Raw genomic sequence first — 16,499 nt, 5'->3', positions numbered from 1 at the left:
TGACTGGGCCACTTCGGAGCGGCAAACGATGCCCGGATAGAAGGCCGCCAGTAGACCAGTGATTTTTGCTGACACTAACCTAATCAAATACTAACAAACGCAGCAGCAGCCACCAGCCACCGATGCTGTAGGTTTAAGGCTTACAGTATTCATCATCTTTGAAGTGCTTCCGGAACCGCAACCGTACTTTTCACCTGGAGCCGACCTGCCGCTGCGTGCCGTGTGTTAAACTTGGACTGGGAGTAGCACTTGCTATCCGTGGAGGCGATTTGAAAAGATTCGTGTCCTGTTCCCTCCGATGTTGGCCGATTCGGTGATGAAAAAGGAAAACATACACGGCCCTCTTGTTTCCCACAGAAGATTGCTGCTCGAACTCGGTTAGGTAGCACTCGCTTGACTATGTAGCATGTTCTCAGTGTTTTTTATTAATTTTATATTTTTTTATCTTCAGAACTAAAACCAAAACAATAACAAACGAACAATGGACCGTGCCAGGAACACCAAAACATAAACAATGTCAATGTCAGTGGAGTGAGAGAGTCAGAGATAACGATTTTGACAACCGCACTACTACACACTCAATCGCGAGTACCATGGTACGTTCGTTTGAGGGCTAGTTCCGCACTGAGTGCCGCACTCAGAGCTGTCAAAGTGTTTGTTTGAAGAAACTAGCGCTGGTGCCGCACGAGTTTTGCCGCCATCTTGGAACTGAAAGTGCGAGTGCCGCACTCGATTATTTTCTAGTTTCGTGCGAGTTTCTCGCACACCAACAAACGAGGGTTTTTGTTAATTTGAGTGCGGTTAATCGCGGTGGATTTTCTTGAAATACTTCATGCGACGCGCGGTTGTCGCATGACACATTTCAGAATATTTCAAATGAAACATTTCACTGCTGAAATTCCACCAAAACATTGACCAGGCTCACCACACAAAAAGCTTGGTGCAGCAGCTCCCCAAAGCGGTAGATTTTTGACAGCTGTTTGTTTTGTTATTTTTTGGTAGTGTTAGCAAGAGAATTTTAAGCGAGTCATTCCGTTGCTCGCAAAGTTTGCTTGGCGCAGGTTACGCAGGGTACCAAGGAAACCGGTTCCAAGGTTAACGGCCGCCTTCCCATCTTCGCCGCCAGCTTGGAATTCTCACCCAACCTGGCGGAAGTGCCTCGTTCCAGCGCAAGGAGCAGGAAAAGTTGCAGCTCAAGACGCGAACGCCGACGGTGGACAGCGCGTCGGTGGAATTTTTGAACCCGTTCAATGCAGGCAATAAGGCACTCAAGACGGTGGAGATTCCGATGGAGGACCGGCTGGAGAGGGGGAAGTCTTCCGGGATGAGTCAGAAGAATATGGCCCATTTGCTGCTGCAGGGACTTCGCAGCAAGGATGCAGAAATTCGGCGCAGCGTGTTCAGCATGAACGAGCAGGAGCTGATTCAGCAGACAGCATTTCGGTGCTGCTGCGGGAGATATCCACGCTGATGAAGCAGGACAGTCTGCAGTAAGTTTTTAATTTTGTTCGTTTGAAAAGATGCCGCCATACAGGAAAACTTCGGTTTTGTTTACAGTGTCGTAACGGCTGTTTGCTGGCTCAAAGCCCTCATCCACAGTGACACGAGCCAGCTGATGGCGCTGGCTCGGAGAATCTGCTGGCCAACTTCAGCACCTGTTTGGCCATCATCGAATACCGGGTGCAGCATGCCAACTCGCTGTCCAAGTAGGTGTTTGTTCGAGCCAAAATCGATCCGGTTGTCCCTGTAGTTGTCTGTTCCTCGCAAAATTTACTTGGCGATCGGTGTTGTGCGGTCATCCACTTGTCCAGGAATGGCTCCAGTTGCACGTCAACCCTTCGTGGCCGCTGTCTTCAGGCTCATTCTTGGTCGATTCGATGACGTTTCCAACTTCTGTCCAGCTTGAAATCAAATATGTGCGTGCTGAACAGTAGGTTGTTTTTTTTGTAAAATTTTGCTCAGAATTGAAGATTTCCATTTTGCTTTTAGATTTACGGAATATCGAATCGGCCATGCGCGATCGAACTATAAAAAGATGGAGCAGAACATCTACAAGATCAACAAGGTGGGCTGATTGATACAGCACAACTAAATGGCGGCGATCATGAAAAATTGTTCTTGCGCCGGGCCGCTTCCAGGTCAAGTCGCTCATGGAACAAACACTTCATCAGCGCTACCCGCCAGGCAACTCAGTGCTGATTTCGCTTGACGCCAACGCCAGCGGCCCACTACTCACCCGGAAGATGACTTCGCCTGTCGTCAGACCGAACTGGTCAAGCAGGAGTAATAATTTGAGCAACGGCTCTAAAAAATAATTGAAACGTTCATCTGCTCTGCTTTATACATTACTATTACAGTTAATCTACTATCAAAATGTGCAAAAACAACAATGAATAATTATTCATGAAAAAAAAAATCCCAAAACTGTAGTTCAAAAATTCAAAATTCGTTAACTGACCAAAAGCGAAAAAAAAAAATTAAATTAAATTTTGAGCTGTGTGTAATTATTTTTATTGTCTCCAATTATGATCTTCAACAAGCATTGGAAAGAAGAACTATTTGAAGTTTGACTTGTTTTATTAGACTTTTCCAATATTTTTTTAATGTATTGATTTTCAGGAGTTATTTTTGACTTTTACAACCATTTCCTATATTTTAGGCAAAAATAAGTATTTTTGTTGTGTACCAGACTCTACGTAATTTTTACAATTTTAGGTTGATACGGAGCTCGAAAGGAACGCAAGACTTCTTATAAAAAAAAACAAAAGCGGAAGGGTCACGAAAAGATTTTTTTAAGCAATATACGCACTTCGGAAGGAACCGGTCAAGAAAAAATTCAAATGGGCAGCAGCGGCAGCGAAAGCAAGCCAGAGAGGGTGAAGAAAAGCCCCAAGAAATCATTCCCTCTCCTTTGTTCTGCTGTTCGTAAAGCTGTTTCTTGACCCCTTTCCTTCCGATCTGCATACCAGCCTTTAAGCGGTACATACGCAGCTGATAAAAAAACAGAAACGAAAAATGGCGTTTGACATTTCTTTGTACTATGCTTGTTTGCAATATGTTTTAATAGAAAAAAAAATCAAATAATTTGAATTTGCTTATTTGAATGCGATTGAAATTTACAAATGAATGAATAATTTTGTATTTGATATAATAATATATAATAAAGCCAACACTCAAATGCATCTTGATTAAAAGGATGGAAGTTAAGTAAATCAAAGGAAAAGTCCAAATTTTCTGGTAGATTTTTTCTTCAAATTGAGTGGATTACCAACTCTAAAATTTGGCAACACAGAATCTAATCTAATCTAACCCTAGCGCAGCTAGTCTTTCGAGGGCATCCTGGAGAATGCCTTAGGTTGATTGACGACTCTAAAATTTGGCAACACAGAAATATAGAAACTCAGAAATGGAATAAGAAGTTCAAAAATAAAAATACATATTTAAAAAAAACCATTATTTTAAATTAAAAAAAATAAGAGTAAATAAACAGTAACTAACAAAAAATTAATAAATTATAAATTCGAAGCATCAGACATCTAAATAATCAAAATATTAAAATTTGTAATTATTTTACAAATTCGAAAATTTAAAAGTAAAATATCAAAAATTATATTAAAACAAAACGTCAAAAATTTAAAAATTTGAAATTTCAAGAACATCAAAAAATTAAATATTTAACAATTCTATAATTTAAAAATTCTCATCAACTATAATTCCAAAAATAATTCAAATGTAAAAATTTAGTAAATCATCATTTTTAAACCATCATCAAAAATTGAATTATTTAACAATTGAACAGTTGAAAAATTCATAGAAATTATAATTTTTAAATACATAAACAATTAAACATTTAAAAATCAAAAATAAAAAAAAACTGTGGAAGGGACCATCAATAAACCACGTGGGCACTTTTTTTGGAAATGTGGACAAATTTTCATACAAAAAAAAATCTTTTTTATATTGAGCGTGGACAATCGCCGAAACCGAATTTAAGAATTTAATAATATTAGAATACAAGAATACAAGAATACAAGAATACAAGAATACAAGAATACAAGAATACAAGAATACAAGAATACAAGAATACAAGAATACAAGAATACAAGAATACAAGAATACAAGAATACAAGAATACAAGAATACAAGAATACAAGAATACAAGAATACAAGAATACAAGAATACAAGAATACAAGAATACAAGAATACAAGAATACAAGAATACAAGAATACAAGAATACAAGAATACAAGAATACAAGAATACAAGAATACAAGAATACAAGAATACAAGAATACAAGAATACAAGAATACAAGAATACAAGAATACAAGAATACAAGAATACAAGAATACAAGAATACAAGAATACAAGAATACAAGAATACAAGAATACAAGAATACAAGAATACAAGAATACAAGAATACAAGAATACAAGAATACAAGAATACAAGAATACAAGAATACAAGAATATAAGAATATAAGAATATAAGAATATAAGAATATCAGAATATAAGAATATAAGAATATTAGAATATAAGAATATAAGAATATAAGAATATAAGAATATAAGAAAATAAAAATATAAGAATATAAGAATATAAGAATATAAGAATATAAGAATATAAGAATTTAAGAATTTAAGAATTTAAGAATTTAAGAATTTAAGAATTTAAGAATTTAAGAATTTAAGAATTTAAGAATTTAAGAATTTAAGAATTTAAGAATTTAAGAATTTAAGAATTTAAGAATTTAAGAATTTAAGAATTTAAGAATTTAAAATTTAAGAATTTAAGAATTTAAGAATTTAAGAATTTAAAATTTAAGAATTTAAGAATTTAAGAATTTAAGAATTTAAAATTTAAGAATTTAAGAATTTAAGAATTTAAAATTTAAAATTTAAAATTTAAGAATTTAAGAATTTAAGAATTTAAGAATTTAGAATTTAAATTTAAGAATTTAAGAATTTAAATTTAAGAATTTAAGAATTTAAGAATTTAAGAATTTAAGAATTTAAGAATTTAAGAATTTAAATTTAAGAATTTAAGAATTTAAATTTAAGAATTTAAGAATTTAAGAATTTAAGAATTTAAGAATTTAAAATTTAAAATTTAAGAATTTAAGAATTTAAGAATTTAAGAATTTAAGAATTTAAATTTAAAATTTAAGAATTTAAGAATTTAAGAATTTAAGAATTTAAGAATTTAAGAATTTAAGAATTTAAGAATTTAAATTTAAGAATTTAAGAATTTAAGAATTTAAAATTTAAGAATTTAAGAATTTAAGAATTTAAGAATTTAAGAATTTAAGAATTTAAGAATTTAAGAATTTAAATTTAAGAATTTAAGAATTTAAGAATTTAAGAATTTAAGAATTTAAGAATTTAAGAATTTAAAATTTAAATTTAAGAATTTAAGAATTTAAGAATTTAAGAATTTAAGAATTTAAAATTTAAATTTAAGAATTTAAGAATTTAAGAATTTAAGAATTTAAGAATTTATTTAGAATTTAAGAATTTAAGAATTTAGAATTTAAGAATTTAAGAATTTAAGAATTTAAGAATTTAAGAATTTAAGAATTTAAAATTTAAGAATTTAAGAATTTAAGAATTTAAGAATTTAAGAATTTAAGAATTTAAGAATTTAAGAATTTAAGAATTTAAGAATTTAAAATTTAAGAATTTAAGAATTTAAGAATTTAAGAATTTAAGAATTTAAGAATTTAAGAATTTAAGAATTTAAGAATTTAAGAATTTAAGAATTTAAGAATTTAAGAATTTAAGAATTTAAGAATTTAAGAATTTAAGAATTTAAGAATTTAAGAATTTAAGAATTTAAGAATTTAAGAATTTAAGAATTTAAGAATTTAAGAATTTAAGAATTTAAGAATTTAAGAATTTAAGAATTTAAGAATTTAAATTTAAGAATTTAAGAATTTAAGAATTTAAGAATTTAAGAATTTAAGAATTTAAGAATTTAAGAATTTAAGAATTTAAGAATTTAAGAATTTAAGAATTTAAGAATTTAAGAATTTAAGAATTTAAGAATTTAAGAATTTAAGAATTTAAGAATTTAAAATTTAAATTTAAGAATTTAAGAATTTAAGAATTTAAGAATTTAAGAATTTAAGAATTTAAGAATTTAAGAATTTAAGAATTTAAATTTAAGAATTTAAGAATTTAAGAATTTAAGAATTTAAGAATTTAAGAATTTAAGAATTTAAGAATTTAAGAATTTAAGAATTTAAGAATTTAAGAATTTAAGAATTTAAGAATTTAAGAATTTAAGAATTTAAGAATTTAAGAATTTAAGAATTTAAGAATTTAAGAATTTAAGAATTTAAGAATTTAAGAATTTAAGAATTTAAGAATTTAAGAATTCAAGAATTTAAGAATTTAAGAATTTAAGAATTTAAGAATTTAAGAATTTCAGAATTTCAGAATTTCAGAATTTAAGAATTTAAGAATTTAAAATTTTTTGAATTTTTGGATTTTTTGAATTTTTGAATTTTTGAATTTTTGAATTTTTGAATTTTTGAATTTATTATATTTATGTGTGTGTTTTGTTTTCTGCTTTTAGTTCCTTGTTTTGTTTTTTTCTGGTTTTTGTTTTGTTTTCTGTATTCTGTTAATGTTTTCTGATTTGGTTTTTTGTTTGTTGTTTTCTTTGTTTTTTATTGTTTTGGGTTTTTGTTCTTTTTTTGTGTGTTTGTGCTTTGAATTTTTTTTTATTTTTGTTTTCTGTTTTTGGTATTTTGTTTTTTTTTTAATTTCTAGGGTTTGTGTTCTGTTTTTAGATTTTTGTTTGTCGTTTCTTTTTTGTTTGTCGTTTTGTTTTTTTTGGCACTTATTTTTTTTTTTTTGATTTTGTTGTGTGTTTTCGAAAATAATTTGTATTTTTTTTTGAGAAACAAGAACATCATAGAACCTTTATTTTTATATGATTGGATTGTTTAAAATATATAAGATACAATTTTTTTCAAGCTTTTCACATATCATTTGTATTATTTGTACTGCTCCTATATTTGTATGAAAACAGAGATAGAGAAAACATAAAAAATCAAACTTTAACAAATAACCAAGATCTTAATAAGACTATTGTAATACTCATGGTTTATTTTTTTTAAATTACCAAACATAAACTTTTTAATCTAACTAAACTTAAATATTTTTTATAAGTACCTAATAATAGTTTTTATAACAGAAATGCTTGTTATAAGAACTTGAAATTAAAAAAGCTGTTGAAAATTGGTTTTAGTGTTCGGTTATCGTAAACTGGGGAAAAAATGATGAAATTGTCATTTTTTAATTTTTGAACCAGCAAAGCTTGTTCTTTGAATTAGGTCTTAAGTTTGTACGATTCTTTTTGTAAGGAAAATAACTAATGCTCAGCGGAATTTGAATTGCGTTATTTATTTTGTTCAAAATATATAGGTTTGTTTCGTTTGTGGTTTGTCTTCCAGTACCCCCTGAGAAAGCTCTTGGCGTGACATGCCTTCCTGCTTCTGTTGAAAGTGATGACGGAGTACGCGGGATCGGAACTGTCCGCGTCTTGCTAGATGATCTTCACTTTTTTCTTGGTGGTAACTTTTCGCCTCAACGCTCTTGAAATCGTGGTTATCCTTGCAGTCTTCCTTGAACAGTTCCTCCGTACCAAACCGCATAATATCGTCCAACTTTTGTTTGGTAAAGTTGGCGCCCTTACTACCCATTCCGGATAGTGGTCAACATTATTTTTTGCTTGACGATCATTAGAACACGCTCTTCGATTGAGTCTGAATATCGTGCGAATTCTAATTCGATGCTAAGATGGTGATTGCTTCTGTCGTGGCCAAACTTCTACTCCTACCATGATCGACAGCAGGAAGCAAAACTGCAGCGCTCCAAGTGTGGTAGACTGGTCGAAGGTCCCCTGAAGCAGCATTCTGGTAATTTCTCCACGCTTGTATTTGGACCAGATCCCTCCCGAAAGCCTTTCATCGTAGTTTGGGACGTCATTACACAATCACTGCATCACAACCGGAAGCGGCTTCTTCGCGTTGACCACCATGTTGTTCTTCCTATTCCGTAAAGCTTCGTCAATCTGCAACACTCTGGTTCACTTTGTCCGCATCGCCTCGATTCGAAGGTCCCTCACACCCGAAACGTTCACTTCCTGCCGGAAGTTGATGCGATGCCTTTGCACCGGAACCTGAAAAATTCCAATCAAACTATAAGTACTCGCAGAAAACATCCACAATTCGACGCTAATAATACCACGATTTAAAAACCATTTTCTGCTGGACCGCTTTCTAAAAGCAAAATTTACGCAGAACTTAAATCTCTGTGGTATAAAATATTCCGAGACATTTATTTTGCGAAACATCAAGAGCAAGGAAAACATCAACAACTTCAAAAGTCAAATGTCAGACTGACAGATTTTTGGGATGCGTTCACAGAGTGCTGCGACATCAACAACGTTGAACACGCCCCATGTGCGACATCAAGAGCGGTGAACACGCCCCAAACATGCTACACAAAAATGTATCTGGAAATGTCAAAGTGAAGTATTTCATTTACCGCGGTAGACACCGGTGGATAATAATCAAATTAACAAAAGCCCTACGATGTTTGTAAACATCGAAATCAGCTGTTCGTTCAAAACATGATACGAGAAGCAGATTTTGTTTTTGTTTTCGATTTATTCGCTCGTAAATGGTGGACAAATTGGAAAATAACTGTATTTGGGTAAGTTTTACATTACTTCATAAAAATTCTGTTTTGTTTTAAGCTTTTCATCATTATTTTCAGGTGGCCGAGCTCTCTGTACGAAGCGGAATCCCATAGAACCAACTTCGGGCCATGTAAAAGAAGGAGTACAAGCGAGTACGTTTCGAGGAAGGATTCTATCCAGATGGACGATAACCGATCAAGTCGCAAGGAGGGCAACTACCATCGCGATCGCTGTTTCGGTCGTTCCTTCCCGCAGCTTGCAGGACTAAACTACGAACTGGAACCTGGTGGTGAACGTGCTGCCGAACGAGAGCATGTTGTTGCTGAACGAGACCCAAAACCTGCAGAGATTGCCGATATCTGATGTTGGTACTAACCTGGCAAGCTCCGATCTGGAAACTGTTAACGAACATGCTGCCGATCTGGCCTAGTGCGAAATCGCGAGCTCCAGGCACCGGGTGCGATCGCCATGCGGCGCGCCAGGTTCCTGATCAAAGGATAATCACGAACATTCGCGGCGATTCTAACGAATCAGTGAATCAATAACACCAGAGAAACTTTTTGTGTATTTTGTTAACTTTAACTTTTGAGATCATTAAACAAATTAAGAAAGTAAACAAATCGACTGGATACTTGAAATAATTTGCGATAAGAAAGCCATCTTTCCCGCTGTGGACACAATCGGGTTGGACCAGCCAAGCTTGGTCCCGGGACAAAGCAGTAGGATAAACGGAATGAATTTGTCTTAACTCAATTGAACAAAGTGTCTATAATTTTAAAATTCAGGCAAAAATGCCAAGAATTACTGAAATTCCAAAAAAAAAACAATATTTAAATAAACAAAATTCAAAAACTACAATTTAAAATAATTAAGGAAATCCAACTAATTACAAATTCCAAAAAACGCAAAAAAAAATCCAAATTTACTCATTAAAATCCAAACATTCCTATACGTACTTCCTAAAACTATTGAAACTAAAAAAATGAGAACTGTTCTAACTCTGAAATTTCTGATTGTTCTAAAATTCCTAATATTTATAAAATTTATGAAATTTCTAAAACCCTTAACATTTCTCAAATTCTAAAGATATCTAGAATTAAAAAAAAATAATTATACTATAAATAAATCTAAAATGTCTTTAATAATATATTATAAAACTTTAATAATTAAAAAAAATCCAGAAATTGTTCAAAAAAAATTAATTCAACAGAAATTTCCAAAACATTCCTAAAATTCCATAATTTTCAAAAATTCGAAAAAATCCTCAAATTATTTAGGTTTTTAAAATTCCTACAGTATCTAAAATTTTTAAGTTCTTAAAATTCCTTGAATTAAAAAAAAACCTTAAGCTTCTGATTATTTAAAAATCCTACTATTTCTTGAATAATTCCAAAAAATATTTAAAAAATCAGAAATTCTAAAATAACAGAAATTATTCCAATTCCCAAGCCAATAAAAAATCCTGTATAAGAAAATAAATGAAGTTCTATAAATTTCTAAAATGTCTATATTTCCTAAAACTCCTAGGATTTCAAAAATTCAATAAATTTATAAAATTCTATGATTCTAGAAATTCCTAAAATTCTCAAACTCTACAAATTTCTGTAAATTTTATAGGTTCTTAATATTCCCAAAAATTCCAAACATTCAACAAGATCTTAAATATCCTGAATTTCTATTATTTCCTATAATTCATGATATTCCAGAAATAATCAAAATGTTAAAATTCATGAAATTTTAAAAAAATCTTTGATTCCACAAATTCTTAAAATTACTTACACAAAAATCTTTGAAATTCTTCAAAAAACAATCATAAATTTGTTAAATTACAGAAATCTCTAAAATAACCAAAACTCTTAAAACTCCTGAACTTCATTAAAAAAAAAACAAATGCGTAATTCTTTACATTTATTTTATTAAAAAAAATACAGTGAAGTGTTCGGAATTTCAAGCAGATTTTTTTGGGGTTTTTTTTTAGAATATTAGAATTCAAGAGATTTCTGTAATCAAAGAATTTCAGATTTTTATAGATTTTTTTTTATCTTATGGAGCTTTGATATTCTATAACAATTATTAAATGATTTTAGAAAATTTAGAAATTATGAATTCAAAAAATTTGTGTGCATAAGGATTTTAATGGATTTTTTGAGTTAGAGTTTTTCTTAATTTTAGGGTTTTTATGAATGTTTGAAATTCAAAAATCTTCAGGAATTTAAACCTTTTGAAAATTTCAAAAGTTTTTGGATTTTTAAAATGAAAAAAAAACCAGCGATTCAAAAAAAATGGAGTTTAGATATTTTATAAATTTCGGATTATCTTCAATTATTGGAAATTTAAGTTTTTAATACATTTTAAAAGTTTTTAAAAAAATTTAAATTTGATAATTTTGAGAATTTGTGGATTTTAAAAATATTGGGAATTTCTCGAATCTTCAAATTCCAAAATTACTTAAGTTCCAGGAATTCCAGAAAATCCTAAAATTCCATGAATTCTTAAATTTTTGAAAATAACAAAAATTTCGAGACTATTTTGAAACTTCTTATACTTTTAAAATTCCTAAAACCCCGGATTCTTTTCAAAAAAATCTAAATTTAAAAAAAAATCTTAAAAAATATGAATTTTAGAAAAAAAATTGAATTTCCACTGTTGAAGTTTAATAAAATTCTAAAATTACAGAAATTCCACAAATTTTAAAATTACTAATTACCTATATTTCCTTAAAAAAAACCAATCATTTATAAATATATATTTTATAAAATTCTATAATACTTATTTTTTAATTTTATTATTTGGAATTTCAGAATTAATTTTTTTTTTAAATTTGTGGATTTTTTAATAGTTTTAGGAATCTTAGTGATTTTAGGATATTTAGAAATTATGGAATTTGTGGGAATTAAGAACATAAAAAATCTGGAATTTTAGGATTTTTGAACATTTCTGAAACTTTTTTGATATTCAGTAATAGAAGTAATTTTAGGAATGTCTGTAGTTTTTTTTATTTTACAAGTTTCTGAATGTTTTTAGTATTTTAAGATTTTTAGGAATTTAAGAGATTAAAAAAAAATTATGGAATTTTAAAAACTTATGCAATATTGAAATTTTAAAAATTATCTGTACTTTCTGGGATTTTGAGAGTTTTTTTTTAAATTTAAATGATTTAAGGAACTCCTGGTTTATTGAATTTAAGAATTGAAAAAAAATTATAAATTTTTTTTAATTTGTGGAGTTTTTAATAGTTTAAGGAATTTTAGTGATTTTAGGATATTAAAATATTATGGAATTTGTGGGAATTTCGAACTTAAAAAAATGGAATTTGAGGATTCTTGAACATTTCTAAAACTTTTGGGATATTCAGTAATAAAAATAATTTTAGGAATGTCTGCAGTTTTTTTTTAATTTTACAAGTTTCTGAATGTTTTTATAAATTTGAGATTTTTAGGAATTTAAGAGATTAAAAAAAAAAAATTCTGGAATTTTAAAAACTTATGCAATATTGAAATTTTAAAAATTATCTGGACTTTCTGGGATTTTAAGAGTTTTTTAATTTGAATGATTTAAGGAATTATTGAACTTGGTTCAATTATTAGAATGAATTGAATTTTATGAAGAGAATTAAACAATTTAAGGAATTTTACTTTACTGGAATCTTTAAAATTAAAATTCAATAAATGCTGTAACACCAGAAATTCCAATTTTTAAAAATTACAAAAAAATTTACAAATCTCTGAAATTTCATGTTTTAATATGTTTAAATATATTTGGAAATATAATGCAGTTTAAATATTTGATATACAACAAATGCTTGGATAAAAACTGCCTCAAAATTGGACAAAATCTTACTGATTTCAATTTTGTTTCTATTGAACTCAGTTATGCAAAAAATAGATAGCACTTGTGACATTGTATGTAACATGTTATCAGGATTTTTAGTAGTATGTAGAGAAAAAATAATGAACAAATTTATGCAATTTTTATAATTTTTTAAAAAGTTTTTAGCATGCCTATTAATTTTTTTTTAAACGTCCGGGCATATTGATGGCCTGCTTATATCTAGTCTAGTCTGGTACACCGTCAGGGTAGACGTCTTTGAGTTTAGTCGCGGCCGTGGTTCCGCGCAGGTTGAGCTTGATTAATCTCGGTCAACGTTTTCGTCGATTTCGTTGGTCACTATCAGTGACTCTTGCTAGAGAACCTCGAGCTTATTATGCTTCGATTGGTTCTTTTGGTTTGAGATGACCATTCTCTAATAAGCTCCAGGTTCGCTAACTCTGCTGTGTTAAGTACAAAGAACCGCTTTCCGGGTTCCATTGACCGTTCCTGAGACAGGATACGACATACGCTATTAACACCAGCGCGGAGGTACGTCCAATCCGCAACGATCTCATTTTGACTGACGTTTTTTGAACCAAAACAAAACACCACGCACGCACACAAGCATAAAAACTGAGAGCAAAACTAGACCGTTCGTTTGAACCAAAACTGACACTCGACGAGTGCGGCACTCAGTGCCGCACCGGCTCTTCAAACGAACGTACCATTATTAGGTAGAAAGCTATGTTGACAACTAGGACGCCAACGCGAGAGTTGTCAAAAGTGTTGGAGTTAGCACGTTTATCTTAAAACACCAAGAATGGTGATTAATTTAAACTCCGATAAAAATGTAAGGCCGAGGGTAAGGCTCATTTTTAACCCAATGTGGGTAAACTAAAATTAAGCGCATGAAAGGTGGAAAACTACTCGGGAAATTATTGAAAAGTAGCGGGTTTTCGTGTATTAAATAACGTTTTACTCAAGATAAATAAATTAAATTTTCAAAATCAATTTAACTAAAATTAAGCATTAATTCCCGGTCGGAAATGGCGGGCGCATTTCTGGTGAGCGTCTGGGGGCTTGCGCCAGCCATTTGGCAGATTTCTGCCATTATTTCTGGCGAATATGCAAACAACTGGTCGTGCCCGCTTCAACAACTGATTTAACCGATTGATTTTTGTCCAGACAGCTGTAAGATAGTCCCCCCGATTTTTGCCAGATTCATCTGGCGTCTGTTAAAACCAAGGTTAAAACAGATTATTTTCAAACTGGGTTTTTGAAATTATTGTTCACAATTATTAAGCTTATTTTTATAAGCACAATGATATTGGTACGACAAAAAAAGTTTTAAATCTAGAGTTTTTTTAAAGGTCCTTTACCCTATTGTATTTCATATGTTGTCATATGCTTTTTAATAAAAACGCTTGAAATGGATTTTCAAATCAATTTCACTTCTTTTCTTTACAGAAGGCGTCATCCATAAAGTACGTACGCTCTTAGGGGGGGGGGGAGAGGGGTTACCGTAAGTGTGACAAGATGTGACGAAGAGGGTGTCGTGTCCTGCTGCTGCACGTTTGCTCGCCATCTTGGGCGACGGCGGAGCTCAACAGCAACTCAACTGTTCGCTTCAGAAATACGATGTAGAATGACTCGGTTGCTGCGGTTCTCCTTCGGCTGTAGTGAAGAGAGTTCCATTCGTGCTTCTCTCACACTCGCCTTGCCGATCTCTCTCGTGCTCACCAACTCTCGCTCGAAATGATTCTCTCTCACTCACTCCACTTCAAAAGCATACCCATCACACCGTTCTCACATATAATCTCTCTCTCTCTCAACACACAATCTCTCATGCTCAATTACTCTCGCACAGTATCGGATCGTGATCCCGTCTTCGGGCTCGTTCGTATTTTCAACCAGTTTCCGGTGCGAGTCTGCGTTTGTCTAGGGGCGCGTTCTTTGCGTTTGTTGAACACGCTGACGAGATTCTAGTAAGACGATTGAAATTAGCCCAAACAGGGGTTTGTTTACACGTTCGTCATGGTTCAACTAAATATTCAAATTTAGTCGGCAACTTGAGAAATGAACACTTTTTTTTATTATTATTATTAACTAGGTATATATCCCACAATATTCTCCTCCTGTACTCTTTCAAGAAATAAGACCAACCCTGTTTAATGTTTAGTACGATTTATTGGACTTCATTTCACGTATGTGTAATAATCGCAGTTATTCGAAGATTTGATAAACGTAATCGTCGTTATACCTCGATGGTTTCCTCACCAACCCTCTATTGCGCAAACCTATGCGGCTTCCGGAATTTTCGTCTCGTGTCGCTACATCGATCTGCTCGTCGTCTGAATCATGATCAACAACCGGACTAGAATTAACCAACGAGCCGTCGGCTTGGTCTTGAGCTACCTGAACCTTCTTCAAGTCGTTGACACTCCTGGTATACTGAACACCGTTTCCGCTGCAAATCACCACCTTTGACCCATCCTGAGCCACCACTGTATACTTTTCAGAACCAAACGTGGCATCCGATTTAGATTTTTTCTGCTGCTTCAGGAAAACGCTATCGCCAACTCGAACATCCGAAGGCATGGCACGACGTACCCGATCTGCCAGTTTGGAACTGGTCAGCTTTTGCTCTGCATCAGCTTCTCGTACGTCGATTCTATCGAGGTCTTTTGTCGCACTCCATAGACTCGGGAACGTACCGCGGAATTTCCAACCGACGAGCAACTCAAAAGGTGTCACATTAAGCCTGGAGTGCGGCACCAACGTGTTGTGATGGTGCACAAATGTTTCCAGGGCCAATCGCCAGCTTCGTCCTTCCAACTTTGCAGCCGACAACGTTTTGATCACGGGCTGGTTGTATCTCTCGATCATCCCATTCGATTGTGGGCTCAGCGGTATTGCAGGTCTCACAGGACTTGACAAACTTTTCAGCTTGCTTGCTCATCTGCGGCCACCAAAAGAAATCTCGCAGCACACGTTTCATCGCCACCACTCCGATATGTCCACCATGTGCCGATTCCATAGCTCGCTGTCTCAGGTCCTTCGGGAGGATAATCCGGTCGTCCTTGCACAGCAAAGCACCAAGCTTGTGGATCTGGTTCCGTTGGGCTTCGTAACCGCGTAGTTCCGCTGGCCACGATCCACTATCCAAAGCGGCACGTAGCAACTCCATTTCTTGATCGCGTTCAGAGCTAGATTCGATTTCACTCATAGTAATCTCCATGCAACCTATATCAAAGTAACGTGTCATAAAGCAACTATTATGGAAGTTAATTATGCGTTTATTGTTATTACCTGCGTCCAACGAGCAAAGAACGTGGTTTGAACAGTCCTCTTCAAATGGTACAGCCGGTTGCGTAACGTGAATCAGTCTGGAGAGAGCATCCGCTACATTTTCATCGCCCTTCACTCGTTCAATCCGGAACTTGTAGGGTAAGAGTCGCAATGCGTAACCTTCGGCTCGACTGAAGGCTCGTTTCCCGATGCGGTAGTTGGTGTGGAAAATGAACTCATTTGAAGAGGCGTCCGAACGTATCACGAAGGGTCTTCCGATGAGGTAGAACGAAAACCGTTCGACTCCCCATACAACGGCCAATGCCTCTCTGTGTGACTGGGGGTAATTTGCTTCAGCATTTGTAAGGGATTTGGACGCGCATGCGATGATCCTTGGAGTTCCATCAGAGTCATGCTGAACCAGCACTGCGCCCAGGCCGACGGCAGATGCATCAACGTACAGCTCGGTAAAATCTGAGCAGCTATAATATCCGAGAACCTTGATGGCATGGACCGTGTGGTTCTTCAACGACTCGAACTCGGTTTCTTCCGCTTCCGTCCAGTAGAATGTGTCCGCATTGGCCAAAGCTCTCAAGAATTCCGTTTTCGTGGCTCGGTGAACAAGGAATTTGTCCACGAACGTGATTAGACCAAGAAAGCTCTTTACTTCAGCGCATGATGATGGACGTCGGA

General features: G+C 33.0%; 1 long non-coding RNA gene across 1 annotated transcript; it reads right to left on the bottom strand.

Annotated features, from left to right (window-relative positions):
• Positions 1 to 7,383: 7,383 nt before the first annotated feature.
• Positions 7,384 to 8,323, bottom strand: LOC119767585. Its single transcript, XR_005277598.1, has 2 exons — positions 8,252 to 8,323; positions 7,384 to 8,186 (listed from the first exon to the last, which is right to left on the bottom strand). It is a non-coding gene; the product is annotated as an uncharacterized LOC119767585 (long non-coding RNA).
• Between the last annotated feature and the right edge of the window lie 8,176 nt (positions 8,324 to 16,499).

The sequence above is a fragment of the Culex quinquefasciatus genome, chromosome 2 (assembly GCF_015732765.1).
Source record: "Culex quinquefasciatus strain JHB chromosome 2, VPISU_Cqui_1.0_pri_paternal, whole genome shotgun sequence".
Classification (NCBI taxonomy): Eukaryota; Metazoa; Arthropoda; class Insecta; order Diptera; family Culicidae; genus Culex; species Culex quinquefasciatus.
This window is presented reverse-complemented; position numbering and strand designations above follow the sequence as displayed.